This window comes from Palaemon carinicauda, chromosome 11 (assembly GCF_036898095.1).
Source record: "Palaemon carinicauda isolate YSFRI2023 chromosome 11, ASM3689809v2, whole genome shotgun sequence".
Classification (NCBI taxonomy): Eukaryota; Metazoa; Arthropoda; class Malacostraca; order Decapoda; family Palaemonidae; genus Palaemon; species Palaemon carinicauda.
The window spans coordinates 10,862,084-10,876,454 of record NC_090735.1 but is presented as its reverse complement, the minus strand read 5'-3'; the positions used below and the strand labels follow the sequence as shown (position 1 = coordinate 10,876,454).

Here is a 14,371-nt window from a genome sequence, read left to right as displayed (position 1 = left end):
GTTTTATCATGTCTATTATAACAGCCAAATACTGTGCAGTTACCTGGCATTATTAGTGACAGAATGAATGAATGAATAAAATGATAATGGACACAGCGTCTCCTATTGTTTACGTTACCTCTATAGGTAGCTAACTAAGGCAACGGTCCTTTTTGTTTTTGTTTACCCACGTGTATGAGGCGGGGAAGCTTGACGTCACAGTATGGGTGATTCACAGCTTAAGCTGCGCGTTGGGTGACCTGGTATATATAGACCTTGGTCTGGCCATATTAAGTGTGGCTCAGAGACGTGGGGATATTAGAAAAGAACTTGAAAAATAGAATAAGTGCAGCTGAATTGTGGTTTTACTGAAGAATGTTGAAGATCGCATGTGGACTGAGAGATTAACAAATGAGGAAGTATTGAGAAAAGTGAATCAGTTAGAAGTGAATGAGGAGGCAGATGGAATTTCTCAGACATGCAATAAGAGAAAAGATCGAATTTTTGTGCCTTATGGGGAAAATAAAGGGGAGAAGAGCAGGAGTCCGGCAAAGGAAAAAGTTTTTGGACAGCTTACTGGAGGATGTAAATGAAATTGTAACAACTGGACAATTTATACAGAGTTAGAGACAGTACCAAGTGAAGGCAATTGACAGCCCACATCGAGGGCGTGGCGCTTAGATAGATAGATAGACATTAATTACAAACACTATGTCTAATTGAGAAAATGTTCCAGTTAGTAACAATTGGGAGAAGGGGCATTTTCAACACCAAAATGAAGAAACTGTCAGGAAAGGGGTCCCTAATATCCTTGCTACTAGAATTACCACGCATATTAATAGAGGAACACAACTTTCCATCCCCAGAAAGTATGATCTCTATCCACATCAATGTCAATTTCTCATTAGTATCTTGATCATTCTGTTATACTCAGTAGGTGGATCAATATTGAATTTTTTTATCAGCATATTTTTGTTTCACAACAAGGAAATGATAGTTGTAGATTTACAATTGTTAATGCCATTTTTGTAATGGCTGTCACAATTTTCTGGAAAAAAACTAGCATCCCTGTCTACCTACAGCCAATAACAGTAAATGATCAGTAGGTAGACGATTACTCCTGAAGCCATGTATATGTAGTTTAACTATATTCTATCTAATGGTAAACTTCGAATCTCCCAGACATAAGCAAACGGGCCAAACTTGATGCTATGAGAATATGTATTTGGAAAGAGCCATTCCTTACTCAGCTCGTTCTGATGAAGTGGCTGCATGTCACACCCTTACAACGCTGAGCGTTCCTCTGTGCAGCACCCCCTACCACGTCAGATTGAGGTGTGCCAGGTTTTCCTGTGACCAACTGTACATGCGATTTACGATCATGCTATGAAAAATCGCAAAAAAGAAAGATAAGATAAAAAAAAAGTGTAAACAAATCCATTGTTTTTTCCCAATGGTACAAGAGGCTTAATTACTCAGCATAATAAAACTAGGGATTGCCATTCCTCTCTAAATGTATATTTAGATATCTTTCCCCTTCCTAATCTGGTTGAGATAAACTTGTGGTCTATTATATTTCTTGTTCCTGATTTAGATATTAATCTCTGGCACCGTCGTTCAGTTAGTTCTTTATGCATGTTGCATAAGGTTTTTCATAACTGATCGTGTTTTGCCTTCATATCTTCCCAGACAGTACCATCCTTCTCGTAGTACTAGATATGCAGTCGATTCTAATATTCAGGCCTTCTCCATCATAAGACTCAATGCTACACAGTAGTCTAGAAGCATTATCCGTGCTACAACCAGATTTTGGATTGATATTCCTACTCGGTCAGTTGAAACGCTGGAACTTCCAAAATGCAAACTTGCACCAGATGTTTTATGTTGAAGCAGCTGATATGAGTGTCTTTATAGTTTATATTAATTATTCATTACCCCTCTTTTAGGTTTTCTGTTTCTTTATTTCCTTTCCTCACTGGGATAGTTTTCCCGTGTTGGAGCCCTTTTGATTATAGCATCCTCCTTTTCCAACTAAGTCAGTGTTCCAGAGATAACGTTATGTATCATTACCTCCCCCTTCTATATTTTCTGTAAATTTCTTTCTAAGATGAGCTTAAATTCTCCACATCCTTGTAATGCTTGAAGCAATTATTCTTTTCTGCTTTTAGATATAGCTCTTGTGATAAATCTAATATTCATTTAAATTTTTTTGAGATAAAATATTCTTAGCCTTGCCTGGTTATTCAAGCCCGGATAGCTCAGTCGGTAGAGCATCAGGCTTTTAACCTGAGGGTCCAGGGTTCAAGTCCCTGTTCGGGCGATGACATTTTCAAGTTTCATCATCTCTTATCTAAAGAAATTTCAATGAAGTAAAACAACTAAGCACTGTGAACTGGTTATAAAAATGGACAATACCTTACAAAGAACATCACGTGTTATGTTCAGATTAACTAAAAAAAAAAAAAAGAAAAAAAATCAGTGACCACTCGAAATGAATAATTTTATGGTGTTTTAAGGAAAAAGTTTAATCATACGTAAGAGGTTTTGGCCAGTTAACAATATATAAGACTGGAGAAAAAATAAACTCCACCATAGCTAAAATAAAAGATATAAAAAGTTACGTTAATTGCGTCTCTTCACGACATCAATATTATTTGCTCATTAGTATCTTGAGTACTCTGTAATACTCAGTAGGTAGATCTACATTGAATTTATATATCAGCACATTTTTATTTTAGGACAAGGAAATTATAGTTGTAGATTTACAATTATTAACTCCATTTTTGTAATGGCTGTCGTTATTTTCTGGAAAAAAACGCATTCCTGTCTACCTACAGCCAATAACGGTGAATGATCGGTAGGTAGACGATCACTCCTGAAGCCATGAATATGTAGTTTGACTCTACTCTATCTATTGGTAAACTTCGAATATCCCAGACATAAACAAAGGGCCAAACTTGATGTTATGAGGATATGTACTTGGAAACAGCCATTCCTGACTCGCCTTGCTCTGATGGTAGTGGCTGCATGTCACACCCTTACAGCGCTGAGCGTTCCTCTGTGCAGCACCTCCTACCACGTCAGAGTGAGGTGTGCCAGGATTTCCTGTGACCAACTGTACATGAGATTATCGGTCATACTATGAAAAGTCTCAAAAAAGAAAGATAAGATAAAAAAGTGTAAACAATTCCATCTTCGTTTACCAATGTTACAAGAGGCTTAATTACTAAGCATAATAAAATTTGGGATTATCATTCCTCTCTAAAGCTATATTTAGACATCTTTCCCCTTCTTAATTTGGTTGACAAGAACTTGAGGTCTATTAGATTTCTTATTCCAGATTTAGATATTAATCTCTGGCACCGTAGTTCAGTTAGTTCTTTATGCATGTTGCATAAGATTTTTCACAACTGATTATCCTTTGCATTTAGATCTTCCCAGACAGTACCATCCTTCTCGTAGGACTAGGTATGCTGTTGATTCTAATAGTCCTGCCTTCTCCATCATAATACTCAGTACTACACAGTATTCTAGAAACTTTATTCCAGTTACGACCAGATTGTGGAATGATTTTCCTAATTAGTCAGTTGGAACTTCCAAAATTCAAACTTGCAGCAGATGTTTTATGTTGAACAGTCCGATATTAGTCTGTCTTTATAGTTTATATATAAAATATCTATTGTAATAGTATTACTTTTCTTAAAATATTCTATATTAATTATTAATTACCTCTCTTTCAGTTTTTTGTTTCTTTATTTCTTTTCCTCACTGCGCTATTTTTCCCCGTGTTGGAGTCCTTTGGCTTTATAGCATCATCCTTTTGCAACTGAGTCATTGTTCCAGACATAAAGTTAGGGATCATTACCTCCCCTTCATTTTCTGTAAATTTCTTTCTAAAATAAGCTTAAATTCTTCGCATCCTTGAGTGCATGAGGTAATTCTTCTTTTCTGCATTCCGATATAGCTCTTGTCATAAATCTAATATTCATTTAAATTATTTTTGTATAAAATATTCTTAATCTTGCCCTGTTATTCAAGCCCGGATAGCTCAGTCGGTAGAGCATCAGGCTTTTAACCTGAGGGTCCAGGGTTCAAGTCCCTGTTCGGGCGATGACCTTTTCAAGTTTCATCATCTGTTATCTAAAGAAATTTCAATGAAGTAACACAACTAAGCCCTATGAACTGGTTATACAAGTGGACAGTACTCAAAAGAACAACACAATGTATAGAACATATCATGCAACTATTGTACATTACACATGTCATGTTCAGAATAACTCCAAAAATGATTATACATCAGTAACCACTCGAAATGAATCATGTCATGGGGTTAAAAGGAAACGTTTAATCAGTGTCAATCTAATTTTCACTCAATCATACTTTAGACTTTTCGGCTAATTAACACCAAACAATACTGGAGAAACAATAAACTCAGCCATAACTAAAATGGAGTCTAAAGTAAAACATATAAAAAAAACATTACGTTAATTACATCTCTGAGCCCCCAAGTAAATGTGGCTCAGAGACTTGGACATTAAACAAGGCAGTTGAAAAGTTGAAACTTCAAAAATTCAAATTTGCAGCGAATGTTTTTAGATAGAACAGGCTGACATGAGTCTCCCTTTATATTTTATATATAAAAGATCTATTTTAATGGTGTTACTCTAATTAAAATATTTAATGTTATATCAGGCTGGGAGGAACGTAGAGAGTAGAGGTTCCCTTTTTGTTTTGTTTCATTTGATGATGTCGGCTACCCCCCCAAATTGGGGGAAGTGCCTTGGTATATGTATGTATGTATGTATGTATTACTTCTCTCGTAGTTTATCGTTTCTTTACCTCCTTTCCCCATTGGGCTATTTTTCCCTGTTGGAGCCCTTACAAGCGTAAGGGCTCCAACAGGGAAAAATATCCGGCTTTTCCAAGTGAGTCAATGTTCCAGAGATAGTTATGGATCATTATCCTTCCCTTCTTAATTTTCCATAAATTTCTTTCTAAAATAAGCATAAAATATCCACATTCTTGAAGTGCATGAGGTAATTCTTATCTCCATTTAGATACAGCTCTTGTAATAGAGGTAAGACCTTTTTTTATTTATTTACATATTATTCTCTCATTAAGCCTGGATAGCTCAGTCGGTAGAGCATCAGGCTTTTAACCTGAGGGTCCAGGGTTCAAGTCCCTGTTCGGGCGATGACCTTTTCAAGTTTCATCATCTGTTATCTAAAGAAATTTCAATGAAGTAAAGCAACTAAGCCCTATGAACTGGTTATAAAAGTGGACAGTACCTCACAAAGAACAACATAATGTATAGCACATATGCAACTATTGTACATAACACATGTCATGTTCAGAATAACTCTAAAAAAGATTATTCATCAGTGACCACTGGAAATGGATCATATCATGGGGTTAAAAGGAAAAGTTTAATCAGTGTCAATCCAATTTTCACTCAATCATACCTAAGACTTTTCGGCTAATTAACTCCAAACAATACTGGAGAACCAATAAACTCAGCCATAACTAAAATGGAGTCTAAAGTAAAACATAAAAAAAAAGTTACGTTAATTACATTATTGAGTCCTAAGTAAGTGTTGCTCAGAGACTTGGACATTAAACAAGGCAGTTGAAGCTTTGAAGCTTCAAAAATTCAAATTTGCAGCGAATGTTTTTTTATAGAACAGGCTGACATGAGTCTCCCTTTATAGTTTATATATAAAAGATCTGTTTTAATGTTGTTACTCTAATTAGAATATTTCATATTATTCATTACTTCTCTTGTAGTTTATCTTTTCTTTACCTCCTTTCCACATTGAGCTATTTTTCCCTGTTGGAGCCATTACGCTTATAGTATCCGGCTTTCCCAACTGAGTCAATGTTCCAGGGATAGTGATGGATCATTATCCTCCCCTTTCTTAATTTTCTATACATTTCATTCTAAAATAAGCATAAAATATCCACATTCTTGTAATGCATGAGGTAATTCTTTTCTGCATTTAAATATAGCTCTTGTGATAGAGCTAATACCTTTTTTTATTTATTTACTTAAAATATTCTTTATCTTGCAACTTATCCAAGCCCGGATAGCTCAGTCGGTAGAGCATCAGGCTTTTAACCTGAGGGTCCAGGGTTCAAGTCCCTGTTCGGGCGATGACCTTTTCAAGTTTCATTATCTCTTATCTAAAGAAATTTCAATGAAGTAAAACAACTAAGCCCTATGAACTGGAGAAATGGACAGTATATCACAAAGAACAACACAAGGTATAGAACATATCATGCAACTATTGTACATGACACATTTCATGTTCAGAATAATAGTCCAGGGGAAATAGGCTAAAAAAGGTTATTTAGTCAAACAAATTGCAATATTTTATTTTATTGCATGAACATGTTATATGGACTCTTAGGAACACCATATTCAAAATGGGACAAATTCGGCCATTTTGAAGTTGTGAAAATCACAACGTTTTCGGAGGGTACATTTTTCCATGTTTTCCCGTTTTTCTCCAAAACGGTTCATCGTACGGGTAAGAGGTATTGGTACCAAAAAGATAGAAAATTAAATTCTGCACATGTTTGTCGCCATAAGTATTTACCCTAAAATTTAAAGATTTTGCGCAAACAAGCCTGGAATTGGAATACACACATTTTGGAGAAACTGAAAAAATCGACTTTGTACTCACATTTACCTAAATATCTCTTAAACTACTAACTTTACGGTAAAATGCCATAGAAGTGCTCCTTTAGATTTTTCTTTATTTTGACGTATTTACTTTCCATTATATCTTGATATTTTGCAAAATAAACACACATACACAAAAATAGACAATTTTAATTCATGGAAATCAGATGAAAATAGAAAGTTCAGTAAAACAAATTGCAATAGTTTATTCTATGCACGAATGTGTCATTTGGACTCTTTGGAACACCACAGTAAACAAAACTGACATATTCGGCCATTTTGAGTTTGCGTAATTCCGTATAAAAAATGGCGGCCGTTCTCATTGCGTGAATGGAAGTATCCTCTAACATTTCCACTTTTAAATATATATATATATATATATATATATATATATATATATATATATATATACTGTATATATATATATATATATATATATATATATATATATATATATATATATATATATATATATATATATATATATAGATTACTCAAAAAAGCATGGTCTCCAGAAAATTACTGCAGACATCTGTTTTCACCCGTGACCTCTGTGGGCCCCTGGTTAAAATGAAAGCTGCACTTAATATTTCAAGAAGAAAATTACCTTAGCAATTTACTTGGGTTTTACAATGGTTGTAATATATACAAGATTAACTAAAATGACAAACATCAAATTATTGATTAGCTCTTGACGGTGTTTGAAAATAACAGAAATAAAAAAAAATGCACTCATTGTTGCTCAAAATACATGCACAAACTAAATTTAAATTAATCATGTTCAGTGTCTACGTCTATTAATATGTTAACACAAGTGCTAGTTTGACACTCCTCACAAAAATCTGTACAATATAACCCGTGTTTTTTGCATGAGCAGTGCTGAATGTCATAAAAGCCTTTGCATTTGCATCTGATTACTCTCAGCAAGGCATCAGGCGCAGGGCTGTTGTCCATCATGCAAGGAATTAAGTTTCTTCCATTTCTCTTCCAGCCCCAGTCGTCAGGTTTAATATCACTGTTACCTAGCCAGAAAATTGTGTTTGATAATAAACCCGGAATGAGTGATATTTTGCTGCATCACTAGTAGGTGGCAGGTCTTTCACATCAACACTTCTCAAACTCTTGATGACTTTGCCCTGAAACTTTTTCTTTCTCCGGTCATCAAGAGTTGCACAATCACTGTTAGAGCTGCACATCTGAATAATTGCTCGTTCTCCTGCTATTTTTATTTCCTCGTGAGTTGAGCTGGGAGACAAGAATGGCACAGCACACTCGCAGAGAACACTTTGTTTTTTCAGTACAGCTCCCTTTCCTATTTTGTTTAACCTTGATGTGGTGTTACATCCACACCGAGCATGCATAAAGGGCAAACACCTGCAGCATTCTTCACCGAGTCGTGCACTAATTTCTCCACTGTTCCAAATGGGATGCTTCATATTGGATTTCTGTGATACTATGAACAGGGGCTGACTGGTAGACTTTATGTGATGACAGAGAAGCACCAAAATGTCAGTATCCTCTGCTATAACGTATGTTACCTTGCTAACTGCCATGTTAACTGCCTCTTGCACTATTAGAAAATCTGCATCTCCCTCTGCATGCTTTGTAGATACACCATGCTCCTTCAGAGTTTCAGACAGAAAGTTGATAAATCTCTGTTTGTTTTTATGGTTTGCTAGAAATGCCTCCTTAGTTCCAAAGGTAAAGACTTTAGTGCGTGTCAGGTGAACATCTGGGGCAACATTTAAGCCCCTAGCACGCTTTTGATGAGTCACATATTTTGTCGATGCAGTATTGCTATATCCATTGAAGACAACAATAGGATAGCTATTTTTCTTGACAAGAACAACATATTTGGATGCAATATCTTCATATGTTTCTCCTGCAGTCCATTTGATGCGTTGAAGCAAGGATCCACCATCAAAAACAGAACATTCAGCATCAGGGATTGACTCAGCTTGACTTATAGTGGATTTTGCTATGGCATCTGCAAGCTGAGATTTGGTGGCACTTCGAGGAAGTCCATTGCTTGTGAACAGTGATGGTTGGTATACAGAGAGCTCAAACCTCATGATTTCACTTAAGCTGATTTCAGCCTTACTGGCTATCACAAGTAACCGCTGAAATAGAGCTTGAGGATCTACCTGCACTTCAACTCCATCTATTACTATCTTCTGACCCATTGTCTTGATTTGGTGTTTCTTTCTGAAGATATAGTTTGCTGCATTTTGGTCTTCCATCATTTTGATTATATGGTTCCCAAAATCTTTGGCAAGGTGAGCATTTGACTGTGGTGCGGATAATCCTGAAATAATGTTGTGCAAATACTCATTTTCTGTGAATGGACTATGTTGTTCTAGGTACTGGAAAATCTTTGAAGTATCCTCCTGATCTCTCATCCTTCTGGATTCAGTCAAGTCTTTGTTTCTTTCAGTGCCAGTCTTCTCCGGGACACTCTTTACTTCATCACTTATCTGAGCAAAGACTGGCATGGCTTGTAACCATTTTGTTCATTGAATTTCATCCATACCTCGTCCATGTGTTAACCCTCCTGTTGACTTTATGGATTTCATTAACACCTGCTCAATAACAAGATCTGGTGCTAACCCAGCCCAGTATCTGTCCGATCTCCTAATGAAGAACAAACCGGACTCAGTAAGTTGGTCATAGAGTTTCTCATTCGTTTTCTGTAGGTCCACCATGTCCTGGAGGAATAGATGTGCTGATTTTGTGTAGTTATTGTGTCCAGAGGCAGCAAAAAAGGGAAGCATTCTTTGTAGTGACCTGAAGTACAATGTTAGCTGGTTGGTTCTTTGACCTCTGAGTGCAGATCACAGGATATCCATCATCTCCATGTACTGAACCCAAAATTTTCCATTTTGGCTCTGTTGTAGCTTATCCTGCATATCTCTGAGCCTCTCTTCAACTGCCAATATGTCCTGGTTTTCAGCTTCCACTTCTGTTTTTGTTGATCGAAGAACTTTGTCAAACTTCTGTAATGCTCCATCTATTGAATTCTGAGTGGCCTCATGATCTGATGCTTTCTTGACCACTGATACATTCAAAGCAGCATCAACTAAGAAGTGGCCACGTACTGCTCGCTCATACGCCTTTCCAGTCAGCATATGGTTGACAGTGTTGGGCCCATACACAAGCTCCAGTAGTGTTCTCAGTCCACTATCTTTCATGATGTGACCCATAGTGCCCAGGAAGCTCATTAAAGTATGGAATGGCCCGAGGATGAGAACAATATGTTTGAGTTGGTTTTCATGGCTGATGATATGCCTTGCCTTGAGCCACAAGGGTTGATCAAATGGGATGACAGGCGATATGTTGTATTTCATGCATTCGTCATTTACAAACATCAGGGTAGTAAAGATACAGCTTAAATTGTTTGGATCCAAGTCAACCATTGGTAAGAAGTGGAAGGATGCTTTTCCTAAATGGCTACCTTGGGTAATGGTCTGCATAAAGCCGGACCATCCTGGCCTGTTGCATCTATAATGAAATGAAATCTTCCAAAGGATATCAAGATGTTCTCTGATGTCATCATGGACAATGGACGATACTGCTTTGTAGTTCAACATGTCTCCTAATTTTCCAAGTTTTCTATACCTTTTTAATGCAATACTTTTTGGCTTGGTCTTAAAATATTCTGAATTCCGAATGACTGTTTGAGATGTGGCTACTGGTGGTGTGACTGCACACATCAGACCCATGCCATGATAAGTGTCCTTGCCAGTAATTTTTACTGTATTGTGGTCAACATTATCAGTAATGAAGTGGCAGAAGCTTGTTTTGTGATAACAGAATATTCTGTCATCGGCCATGCAGGCATTAAAAAGTGGAAATTTTAGCAGATACGTCAGTTCAAACAGTGAGAACGGTCGCCATTTTGAATATGGAATTACTCAAATTCACAATGGCCGAATTTGTCATATTGTTTACTGTGGTGTTCCAAAGAGTCCAAATGACACATTCGTGCATAGAATAAACTAATGCAATTTGTTTTACTGAACTTTCTATTTTCATCTGTTTTGCATGAATTAAAATTGTGTCTATTTGTGTGTGTTTCTTTTGCAAAATATCAAGATATAATGGAAAAAGAAATACGTCAAAATAAAGAAAAATCTTCACTCTAAAGGAACAATTCTATGACATTTTACCGTAAAGTTAGTAGTTTAAGAGATATTTAGGTAAATGTGAGTACAAAGTCGATTTTTTCAGTTTCTCCAAAATGTGTGTATTCTAATTCTGGGCTTGTTTGCGCAAAATCTTTAAATTTTAGGGTAAATACTTATGGAGACAAACATGTGCAGAATTTAATGTTCTATCTTTTTGGTACCAATACTTCTTACCCGCACGATGAACCGTTTTGGAGAAAAACGGGAAAACATGGAAAAATGTACCCTCCGAAAACGTTAAAAGTGTAATTTTCACAACTTCAAAATGGCCGAATTTGTCCCATTTTGAATATGGTGTTCCTAAGAGTCCATATAACATGTTCATGCAATAAAACAAAATGTTGCAATTTGTTTGACCTAAAAAGCTATTTCCCATGGACTATAACTCCAAAACAATTATGCATCTGTGACCACTTGAAATGAATCATATTTATGGGGTTATAAGGAAAAGTTGATTCCGTGTCAATACAATTTTCACTCAATCATACTTTAGACTTTTTGGCTAAATAACACCAAACAAAACTGGAAAAATAATAAACTCCGCCATAACTGAAATTGAATCTAAGTGTGGCTCAGAGACGTGGACATTAAACAAGGCAAATGAAACGTTGAAACTTCAAAAATTCAAACTTGCAGAGGATGTTTTTATGTAGAACAGGCTGACGTGAGTCTCCCTTTATAGTTTATATATATAAGATCTGTTTTAATGTTTTTACCCTAATTGAAATATTTTTTTTTTTCGTTACTATTTACTTCTCTTGTAGTTTATCTTTTCTTTACTTCCTTTCCCCATTAGCCTATTTTTCCCTGTTGGAACCCTTACGCTTATAAGTATCCGACTTTTCCAACTGAGTCGATGTTCCAGAGATAGTTATGGATCATTGTAGTGCATGAGGCAATTCTTCTCTTCAGCATTTAGAGATAGCTCTTGCAATAAATCTAATACTATTTAAATATATTTACATACAATATTATTTATCTTGCACTTTAACTCAAGCCCGGATAGCTCAGTCGGTAGAGCATTAGGCTTTTAACCTAAGGGTCCAGGGTTCAAGTCCCTGTTCGGGCGATGACCTTTTCCAGGATTATCATTGTCATCTCATGTGAATAGACTCCCTAGCCCGCCCGCCCTTCCTCCCCTCAGGCGTAACAGTATGTCACAATCCAACAGTATTCCTTGAACCACAACTGCGAAGCCACACAACTAAAAACCTCTTGTATGATGTCTATAAATCATAACTTGAGCTTTTTTGTTTAATTAATGCAAAATCATAAGCTGGGTAAAAAATTAAGCTCCTCTAACTTCACTAGGTAATGTCATTCAGTGTGGAAAAGAAAGGTATTTAAAAATATCTTCAGAGATGAATAAGAGGAGCTACAATTTATGATTCTAAGACATCATCAATTTTATTAACTGTTGTACACACATTTGCTCTGGAAGTTAAAGTGAGAAAAAGAAAGGATTTGTTCCTCCCAATAATAGCATGCATGGACAGATAATAAGATAATGTACTAGAGATGAATGAGCTTGGCTGGCTCCACTACGGTTAAACTTGTTTAATCTGAGCATGTTTTTTCTTTATTTAGTGTTAGGAGTAGTTCGGTAATTATCATCCTTTATGTTTTTTAGATGCATTTTATAAGTAAACAAGATAATTTCTTTGTAAGCTCACCATCTTCAAAATTTATAACTCTACAGTCTTCAATGGTGTACAGAAATCCTTTGATTGTGGTCAGAAACTTTATATGATTGGCCTTGATTTTATTGTTACCTTTGCCCGTGTTAATCATGAGTTGGGAGTAGGTAGGTCTTTTTTTAACATCATTATTGAATTTTTGAGTAATAGATTTCAAAGATTTTTTGTTGATTTGCGTCATACTAAGTATAGGAATGTGATTTCTGATGTTCCTCAGGGTATTGTTGTTGGCCCAGTACTTTTCTTATTATATACTCATGATGGGGGGTTTGGCCCAGAAAACAAGTTCGGTCCATATGCAGATGATGCTACTCTGTTTGCTTCAATTCCATTTCCTGAATGTAGATCTGGTGTTGCTGAATCCCTTAAAAGAGATCTAGCTTAAATTTGTGCAAGGTCCAAATTATGGGGCATGAAGTTGAACCCTATAAAAACTAGATCTAGTCAAAATTAGTGCATGGTCAAAATTATGGGGCATGAAGTCGAACCCTAACAAAACTCAAAGTATGATTGTAAGTAGGTCGAAGGCGATGACTCCACAATATCCAGATCTCAGCATTGATAATGTTTCCTTAACTCGATACGACTCTTTTAAATTTTTTGTACCATTCTTGATAGCAAATTTACTCTTGGGAAACACTTTCTGCCTGTTTTTTCAATTTCATTAAAAAAAATGGCTAATTGAGAAAGGCATTTAAGTTTTTCGGTGATTAATTTATTCTGAATAAGTGTTTTGATTCTATCATATTGCCTTGATTCGAGTATTGTTCTCCCGCCTGATCTTCACCTGCTAAATCTCATCTCAATTTTTTAGACAAGAACTTTCGTGGTTCAGATAGTTTTTTATACATGTTACGCAAGATTTTTCATAACCCTCACCATCCTTTGAATTCAGATCTTACCAGACAGTACCATCCTGGGCGTAATACTAGGTATGCAGTTAATTCTAATAGTCATTCATTCTCCATCATAAGGCTCATACTATACAGTATTTGAGAAGTTTTATTCGAGTTATAACCAGATTGTGGAATGATCTTAATCAGGTAATTGAAGCATTGGAACTTTAAAAGTTCAAACCTGCAGCAAATGATTTTATGTTGAACATCCTGAGTTAATTCTCTATATTTTATATATGAAAGATCTATTTTAATGTTGTTAATGTTGTTAAAATATTCTAAATTAATTATCCAATACTTCGTTTGTAGTTTATCTATTTCTTTATTTCCTTTCCTGACTGTGTTAGAGCCCTTGGGCTTATAGCATCTTACTTTTCCAACTAGGGTTGTAGCTTTGCCAGTAATGATAATAGCAATAATGATTATTACGAAGCCCTTCTTTAATATAGTATGGATGAATGTAAAGCACTGCTATACTTGAAATAATTTATGTGTTGTATGGGAGTTTTATAAGTTTTTTTGTGTTTTAAGAGATCAACGATATCTGTGCAAAATAGACTGCTTAGATGAAAGTTCTTCATGTGAATTTTTATATAGAGAGTTATATCTCTACCTTGATGAATTAGGTCATATTTTTAGGGAGGAAGTTATGAGTAATTATACTCCCTTTTTTCATCTTCTACAAATTTTGCTCGAATTTGTGTTGGCATTTTCCCTAACCTTATAGCTCATAGCGAATCTCTTCCACTCAAATATATTACGTGAAATATATCCAAAGCATGTTTTCTTTTACTTAAAAGATTAATTTTTATACGTCATTACTCAAGCCCGGATAGCTCAGTCGGTAGAGCATTAGGCTTTTAACCTAAGGGTCCAGGGTTCAAGTCCCTGTTCGGGCGATGACCTTTTCAAGGATTATCATCTCATGTGGAT

General features: G+C 35.8%; 6 non-coding genes across 6 annotated transcripts; all 6 read left to right on the top strand.

Annotated features, from left to right (window-relative positions):
• The first annotated feature begins 2,226 nt into the window (after positions 1-2,226).
• On the top strand, positions 2,227-2,299 carry TRNAK-UUU (transfer RNA lysine (anticodon UUU)). The gene has a single exon. It is a non-coding gene; the product is annotated as a tRNA-Lys (tRNA).
• A 1,717-nt stretch (positions 2,300-4,016) lies between these two features.
• TRNAK-UUU (transfer RNA lysine (anticodon UUU)) lies at positions 4,017-4,089 on the top strand. Its single transcript has one exon. It is a non-coding gene; the product is annotated as a tRNA-Lys (tRNA).
• Positions 4,090-5,099: 1,010 nt separating this feature from the next.
• TRNAK-UUU (transfer RNA lysine (anticodon UUU)) lies at positions 5,100-5,172 on the top strand. The gene has a single exon. It is a non-coding gene; the product is annotated as a tRNA-Lys (tRNA).
• Positions 5,173-6,056: 884 nt separating this feature from the next.
• TRNAK-UUU (transfer RNA lysine (anticodon UUU)) lies at positions 6,057-6,129 on the top strand. Its single transcript has one exon. It is a non-coding gene; the product is annotated as a tRNA-Lys (tRNA).
• Positions 6,130-11,841: 5,712 nt separating this feature from the next.
• Positions 11,842-11,914, top strand: TRNAK-UUU (transfer RNA lysine (anticodon UUU)). The gene has a single exon. It is a non-coding gene; the product is annotated as a tRNA-Lys (tRNA).
• A 2,350-nt stretch (positions 11,915-14,264) lies between these two features.
• TRNAK-UUU (transfer RNA lysine (anticodon UUU)) lies at positions 14,265-14,337 on the top strand. The gene has a single exon. It is a non-coding gene; the product is annotated as a tRNA-Lys (tRNA).
• Positions 14,338-14,371: the final 34 nt, after the last annotated feature.